Source organism: Peromyscus californicus, unplaced genomic scaffold, assembly GCF_007827085.1.
Source record: "Peromyscus californicus insignis strain IS unplaced genomic scaffold, ASM782708v3 Scaffold_21__1_contigs__length_65335640, whole genome shotgun sequence".
Taxonomy (NCBI): Eukaryota; Metazoa; Chordata; class Mammalia; order Rodentia; family Cricetidae; genus Peromyscus; species Peromyscus californicus.
The window spans coordinates 50,979,172-50,987,565 of record NW_026294514.1 but is presented as its reverse complement, the minus strand read 5'-3'; the positions used below and the strand labels follow the sequence as shown (position 1 = coordinate 50,987,565).

Here is an 8,394-nt window from a genome sequence, read left to right as displayed (position 1 = left end):
TGCTTTTGTGATTTGACATGAACATGTGGCAGATAGTTCCCAAAACATGGGTCTGGAGCCAGACCTGTAGCTGCAGGATGGCAGTGGGCAGAAAGAAGGATGGGGGATGAAAGTAGTATCTCACCAGTCAAAGATGACTTTTGAAGAATGAAATTAGAACTACATCTACTACTCCACAAAAAAAGAAATCAGATCCAAGTAGACCACAAACCTCAATTTGAATCCTGAAACACTAAAACTGCCAGAGGAAATCATAGGCAGTACCTGATATAGGTGTAAGAAAGGACTTTCTGAATAGGACTCTTTTTTTCCCTAGGAATGAAGGCCAATGATTGACAACTGGGGCCTCATAAAACTGAAAAGCTTCTGTCCAGCTAAGGAAACTATCGATCCAATGAAGAGGACACCCATAGAATGGAAGAGAATCTTTCCCAGCTGTACATCTGAAAGATGAATAGTACCCAGGACAATGGTTCTCAACTTGTGGGTCACGACCCCACAGCGGTCACATACCAGATATCCTGTATGTCAGATATTTACATTATGATTTGTAACAGTAGTAGAAGTACAGCTATGAAGTAGCAACAAAATAATTTTATGGTTGGATGTTACCACAACATGAGGAACTCTATTAAAAAAAGGGTCATTGCATTAGGAAGGTTGAAAACTGATGATCCAGAACAAAGAACTCAAAAAATAGAGTCAAGGCAACAAAAGGCCAAGTTAAAAATGGGCTATGTATCCAACAGAGAATTCTCAATAGAGGAAATAAAAGTGACTAAGAAAGACTTTTAAAAAATGTTCATCATCCATAGCAATTAGGGAAATGCAAATTAAAATCTAGCCAGAATGGATAAAATCAACAAAATAGCTCACAACAACTACTGGAGACTTGGTGAAGAAAGAGAAACTCTCATTCATTGTTAGAAAGAATGCAAATTGGTGCAGCCACTCTGGAAATCAGTATGGAGAATCCTCAATAAACTATCAACAAAAAATTTATTATTTGATCCAGCTATAGCACTCATTGGCATACGCCCAGAGAACTCACCATTCTACTCCACAGATACTTGCTGAGCATTATTCATTGATGCCCTATTCACAATAGCCAGGAAACAGAAACAGCATGATGCTGTTCAGCAGATGAATGGATAATGAAAATCTGGTACGTATACACTGTGGAATACTACTCAGCATAGAGATACATGAAATCTTGAAATTTGCAGGTAAATGGATGGACAGAGGAAAGATTACACTGATTGAGGTAACCCAGACCCCAAAGAACAAAAACCACATGTTCTCTCTCATCTCTAATTTCTAGCTCCAAATCTTCAGATGCCAATATAAAACATGAACTAACAACAGAAACTAGGAGAGTATAATGGGGCCATAGGCAGGAGAGGGCCTGAGAAGGGAATTACAGGATACAGTTGGTATGAAATGGGAAGTCAAAAAACAGTGTAGGGGTTACAAATGAGGAGAATGGAGGCAAGTGAACACAGAAGGAGGAGGGGAAAGGGACAAATAACATCAAGGTTATTTCATAAAGTGTCAAGAAGTTATGTTATTTTATACTTACCAAGACATGTATGTAATACACATAAGTGGTGTGTGTGTGTGTGTGTGTGTGTGTGTGTGTGTGTGTGTGTGTGTGTGTCTTAAATGAAGTTATACCACTTGGGCTGATAGTGCTCCCCACAAGAACCATAGACCAACACAACCCCCAATACGGAGTACTAGATACTTCTTTTATATGGTTGATCAAGGTAGTCCAAGTGACTCCCAAAACAGTATGTACTCTTGATATAATGCTTGGTGACCTCAGAGGTTGAAAGGAAGGCTGTTGCTGAAGACACCACACGCTTAGGACATGGAACTCAGATTCGAGCTGAGTCTAACCTGAAACTACCATCCTACAACATACTTCTATGGTACCAGAAAATACTATACAAGCTACCAAGGGAGGGAAGCAATTTGTTGTCCTAACCGGCATCAATGGCTATGAACCACAACAATGACATATATATGAATACACGACTAGGGGGAAATGATGCCTGGTATGGAAACCTAGTCAACTTCCTGGGCTGAATGACGTCATGGGCCTTAGAAAAGACTCTATTGCCATCACTTTGCTAGACCAACATAATAACTTACTATGTTCTAACTCTTATGCACATACACTCAGACTTGTGGCTATCATCCCTTGTAAAAGAATTTTCTCGGGGTTGGGGATTTAGCTCAGTGGTAGAGCGTTTGCCCAGCGCACAAGGCCCTGGGTTTGGTCCTCAACTCTGAAAAAAAATTTTTTTCTCTTTACAATGAATGTTGTGAAGACAATCACAGAGGATTATAACTTAATGCAATACAGAGCTCAAAAACTAGGGAGAACCCAGCCTCAGTGGATGCATCTGCCTCACAGCACAGCATCTGTGGCTCAGGGAACATTGCCCAAGAGAGGTCTTAAAGATAGTAAGAACCAGGATACCAGGAAGTCTGCTGGGAAAGCATCTCTCCTAGGAATGGCTGCATAGACAAGAGGAGCAATCACAATACCAATGAGCATGCTAATATGGAAGGGGGAGATTTTCAGGGCGTCTCACCCATAGACAAAGAACTGTAGGTAATGAACGATGCTGAGAATGGGGAGAAATAGCCTCTCCCAGTGATGAGCCTCCTCATAACTTATCCAATGCAAAGTGGCCAGCCCTGAAATCATACACACACCAACAAAAACTGAGTAAGCAGGTTGTATTTATGTTTGTGCATACATATGTATATGTAACAATAATAATCAAAGGAAAAGAAGCTATCAATTTGAGAGCAGAGGAGCATGAGAGGAGTTTGAGGGAGGGTCCCTGGGAGGGACTGGAGGGAGAAAAGGGAAATATAAGTAATTCTATTTTAATTAAAATAAATTGAAGTAAACAAAAACAGGTAGGATTTGATTTATAAGCTTATCATTTACATATCATTTTTCCTGGAAAGTATCTACTCTATAAAGTGAGTACAAGTAGGAAAACAGTTCCATAGCCTGGAAATGAGAAAAATTATTTTATGGAAAAATCTTTTTTTTTTCTTTTGGTTTTTTGAGACAAGGTTTCCCTGTGTAATAGTCCTGGCTGTTCTGGAACTCTCTTTGTAGACCAGGCTGGCCTTGAACTCAGCTCTGCCTGTCTTTGCCTCCTGAGTGCTGGGATTAAAATCATGCACCACCACCGCCCAGCTTGGAAAAAGAAACCTTAAGAAAAGAAATATCCCTATTAAAAGATTCAGAAGCTATCTAAATTGTTTCAATAGCTATCTAAATCTCTCTGTTTTTTGAAACTTTTTAAAACTGTTGTGCATTGTTTATAGCAAATGAATGAACTTAATTATGATCTCCTCATCCAGTCGATAAGGTATTTTGATCATATTTCCTCTCCATAGAAACCACACTTATTCCTTCCTTTACAGGCATTTTCCTTTCCTCTAACAGTCCCTTTTTTACTTTCTTTCCACATGTGGAAGGAAAACGTAAAGTACTTACCTCTCCGAGCCTGCTTTATTTTGTTTAACATGATTGCTGGTTTCACCTCTTTTCTTGAAAAAGATAGAATTTTGTTCTTTTTAATGTGCTCCAAATACTCCATTGTGAACATACGCCACATTTTCTAATTCCATTCACCCACTGATGAGCACCTGGGCTGATTCAGATGGCTGCCGTGAATAGTGTATCTATTGTAATCTGACCTCGATTCTGTTGGGTGTGTATCCATGAGTGGTACATTTCATCATGCTGGGCTTCTAATTTAAGTGTAAGTGATCAGATACAAATTCTGTTTCTTGATGCTTTACAATAACTACAGAGCACTAGTGAATAAAATAAAACTTTCAATGTTGCCAGAGGGCGTTGTCAGATCCCTTTCAAAGGAGCAAGTTTAGGGGGATCACTGACTTCTTGACCCAAGCAATGAGCACAAGGGATCATGGGAACATTGTTGACTGTTCAGAAGACTGTCAACTGTCTATATGTGGAAGAAAATCCTTTAAAACAATCACAAAATGATGTATACATTTAAGACAAATGGAAATAAGGTACGCTTAACTAGCATATCATCATCATTGGAGGAAATTCTAAGAGAAGTTGAGCCCAGATGGGAAGCCTGAATGAAAGAAGGAATGGGAAGCAGAGAAAGAGATAAGTAGAAAATGGGTAAATATGAATGAACTCCTACTAGACAAAATATTAACATATTGTAGAATTAAATTCCTCCTAGTATACATAATAATATATGTTGAATGACTAAATTCAGTAAAAACTTCAAGCAGTCCTTACTGTTTGATATGAGGTAAAGTACAGAGACCTCAGAAATATTTGTTGTATTATAAATATGCTATCTATCTATCTATCTATTCCACTATGCATGTTATATTTTACACTAAAGTAAAAATATGTATGTCCTTATTCAATCAGCTTATTTCATACACTGTAACTTGTGGGCTTCAGTTTCAGTCCATAGAGCCCTTGGTGCTCATGGAAGATGCTCCTGGCTACCATCATCACGGCCTTCACTTTTCCCAAGGGAATATAAGCAAACCTCTCCATTCTCTTCCCCTCACCTCCACTCTTTTCCTTACCACATGCTCTTTTCTCCAAATTCCTCAACATCAGAATCCACCTCTCCTGTTTTTCTTCTGTCTTAATGATAAAGCAGTAACTGTTACAATCTAAGACAAACTGTTCTAATTTTTCCAAAGGATTTTATTCTCTCTCCTCTTCCCCACCCTTCTCACATAACATCCCTCTTTTTAGTGGACCCTTGGGTTTAGATGGCATTTGAACCTGGGCACAATTTTTTGTTTGTTTGTTTAATTTTTCGAGACATGGTTTCTCTGTGTAGTTTTGGAGTCTGCCCTGGAACTCACTTTGTAGCCCAGGCTGGCCTTGAAGTCACAGTGATCCACCTACCTCTGTCTCCCAAGTGCTGGGATTAAAGGCATGTGCCATCACTGCATGGCTGAAACTGGGCATGCTTAAACACTCTCTCTTTTTTTTTTAACAGTTATGCCCAAGTTCTAAAGTTATTTTTTTCTAACATCCATCTTATATGCTTTTCATGACTAAACATCTTGAAAACATTTCCCTAAATCTTTATCTTTACTACCCCACTTGCTGATCTGTTAGAATTTAACATGTTGTTTCAGTTTTCCTTAGACCAAAGACTGTTGAAAATTATTGATGACCTAAATTGCCCTTATTTAGGTGGATATCTACAACTTATTTCCTATTCTGAGATGTTTAACTTCTCTTTCCAGATGGATAAATACTCTGTCCTATGTGTTCTCACCCGAGTGAACATCATAAGAACAGAAGTAGTGTAGTATTTAGTTTGATCTCCCTTGGTTGGGGATTAGAAGTCAGTAGTGTTTTTCATCAGTGTATTGGGTACCTTTGCATCACTCTAATAGAGTACCTGAGATAATTAAATTATAAACAGAGAAGATTTATTCGACTCACAGTCCAAGGCTAGAAAACTCACTCTTTTGGACCTCAGGTAGGTGTACTGGATGGGAGTGATATGAACAGATGACAGAGCACATGCTTACTTCTTAGCCAGGATATAAATGACTAAAGGAGTATGAGGAAGAGACCTACCATTTCCTCTTAAAGCATATCTCAAAACTTCACTGCATACCCAAGGCCTCTGACAGCTACTCTTCATTGCCCACTGACAGGAGTTAAAGTCATCCAAGAGTTTGGTAAGGGTTTTGTAATGTTTCTTGAGGAGACATGAAGAAATGTCTGTTCTCCCGCATAGGGCTCCAGAGCAGAGCAAAGCAGTAATTCCACCCATGTCCGTCTCAGTGAACCAATGAGTTTACTAGGGTATGAATAACTCAAAGGTAACTGCATCACTGGAAAATATACCCTAGCCTGAGTGGTGACTCACAAGAGCCGCAATTGTGGAAACCTGTGTTTCACTTGTAGGCAGCCTCCATGGGACAGTCCCTTTTCCCCAGAGATGTTTGTTTCTTTATAACCTTGTGAACCTTATAACTTCCTAAGCTTCCTGAATCTCATAAGCTGTCTTCCTCCATGACAGAATGTTTTCATTTAGAGGAAACCCCTGCATGATAGTGAGGCATGTCCGGATGGATGGATGGATGGATGGATGTGGGCATGTCCAGGGAGGATTTGCTGAAGCCAGAGGACCCACACTCAGTGTGGCTGTCATCTTTTCTGAGCTGGGGGTCTGAAAAGAATAAAAGGAAAAAGGAGAAAACAGGAAGAGCACTGGTGTCCCCTTCTCTTGGCGTTGTGGCCCATGGTGATGGGAAGTACTCAGCTGCACCTCACCCTTCACCATCAGGACTGAGCCCTCTGAAACCGTGAGCTCAGATCTATCTTTCCTCTGGGAGATTGTTTCTGTTGGACATTTTTGGCAACAGTGACATAAAACTAACTAAAGCAAGGCTTCTTTTCCTAAGGGACCCCAGATCCTTTCAACAGCACCACTGTGGTCACTGATCCCTTAAAATTCTTGCCTTTGTGAGTCAAGACCCAAACTATGCCGTCAGTCTTACCTCCATAATTGTTTTCCTGACCCCTCAGTTCTCTTGGGAATTGTGAAAGAGTTAGCTAAATACATCAAAATTCCTCTTGAATTTATTTTTCTTTTTTTTGAGGCAGGGTCTCATCTCATTCAGGCAGGCCTTAAACTCACTATATCATTGATTCTGGCCTTGAATTCCCAATCCTTCTGCCTTCACCTCCTAAATTTTGGGATTATGGGTACACACCACCACACTAGCTGTTAAGTTTGTTCTTGACATGAGGGTAGAGTGGAAACTATTCTACAGAGGAAGGTTCCCAGTGCAGAGGGAAAACGGGGGTAATAGAAGTTGAATGTTATTAAAATATATAGGTATGTGAACATGTCTAGTGACATTTGTACAATTATACATTAGCAAGTTTAAAAATTCATTTTAAACCTTGAAATATTTCTTGTTTAGGTACTTTTTTTATATAGATTTTAGATAAAAAGAAAGACTAGTTATAAAACAGATAAAAACCAAGTTACCCTGACTTCAGAAGACATGAAAAAGGGAAAAAGGTCTAATTTCACACTCCAACTCCTATATCTAACAAACTGCCCCAGGTGTCCACAGAGGATTTCTGCTTGAGATCCTAATATGCTAAGTATGATTTCTCAAGGGATGATATTACTCTGAAAAGTCCATGTTAACAGAAAATTAAAATAAGGCTGGAGTACAATATTAGCATTGTAGCCAAACATAGTGGTTTAATTTAACCATCAGGAAAAGAAAAAAAAAAGTCTGTCAGGATTCCAGGGGGATTTGAGGCTGCGCAGGTGAACACTAATTTGTAATGGTTTTGTTAGAAGACCATCTGCCCCTTGTCACTGCTGAATGGAGAATTTTTTAAAAATTTTCTGGCTCCAAGCATTTATGTATATTTAAATACACATGACAAAAATGACTTGCAGAAAATTTGTGTTTGTGTGAATTGCACGGTAGCCTGATCTCTCTGGCATTTCACACTTTATGTTTGATTTACTGGTAGGCAAGTTGTACTGATCCACGGAGGTGTGTGTGTGTGGTCTTGGGGTGGAGAAGAACTGGCAGAGGCAGTGGGGGGGGGGGGGGGGGGAGGATGGGAGCAGGTAGGTCCGCAATGAGAAGACATGCATCCGAATGGTTCTTATAGATTTAGTATCTATCTAAGCCATCTCGAAGACAATTAGCAACCTTAGTTAGTGGTTATAAATGGGATGATGGGCTGTGGTTGATGGTAGTATATTGGTAAATTAAAACTTGGTGCCCCGTTGCCACCAAGGAAGTTGCCTACTCTACAAAGCAATATTAAATTAAACGGTGATTTCATTCTCCCTAAGTACACCTAGAACAAGCAAACACAATATAAACCTTGATTTCCATCCAAGTCTACTGTTTAAATCTCAAGTGCAGCAAGGCAGGCAGAGAGAGCCGCTTCCCCACAAAGCCTTAAGCGAGCCTTTTGTACCCGCCAGCTTCCACTGCGGGCATGGGTTGCCCTAGTGATGAATGTCTTGCTTTGTGTGGTCTCAGAATTTTTTTTTTTTTTTCTGGAGAGGGGTTTTAATGAGAAGGTGAACAGAGGGGGCTTCTTTTGAGACTGCAATAGCAGGAGGGTCACTTCTACAAATGCACGCACAATGCCGCCGCCGTTCCTTCTCACGGAGCTCTGACAGCCTGCGACTGTGCCGTGGTCGGTCCCTGTCTCTCTCACTGTTATTTCTTATCTTTTCTTACTGGGTAGTGTTCGAAGCTCGCCTTGGCTAAGTACTGTTTCAGAATGGCCTGAGGTCTCAAAGCGCTGGAATCCCTTTAGAAGAGAAAAGAAGCAACTAGCCA

General features: G+C 40.1%; 1 long non-coding RNA gene across 2 annotated transcripts in view; it reads left to right on the top strand.

Annotated features, from left to right (window-relative positions):
* Positions 1-327: 327 nt before the first annotated feature.
* The window catches only part of LOC128117839 (uncharacterized), a 78,303-nt gene continuing 70,236 nt past the window's right edge, over positions 328-8,394 (top strand). For both annotated transcript variants that reach the window (XR_008220928.1, XR_008220929.1), the window contains exon 1: positions 328-1,165. This is a non-coding gene — a long non-coding RNA (uncharacterized LOC128117839). The remainder of the gene's footprint in view (positions 1,166-8,394) is intronic.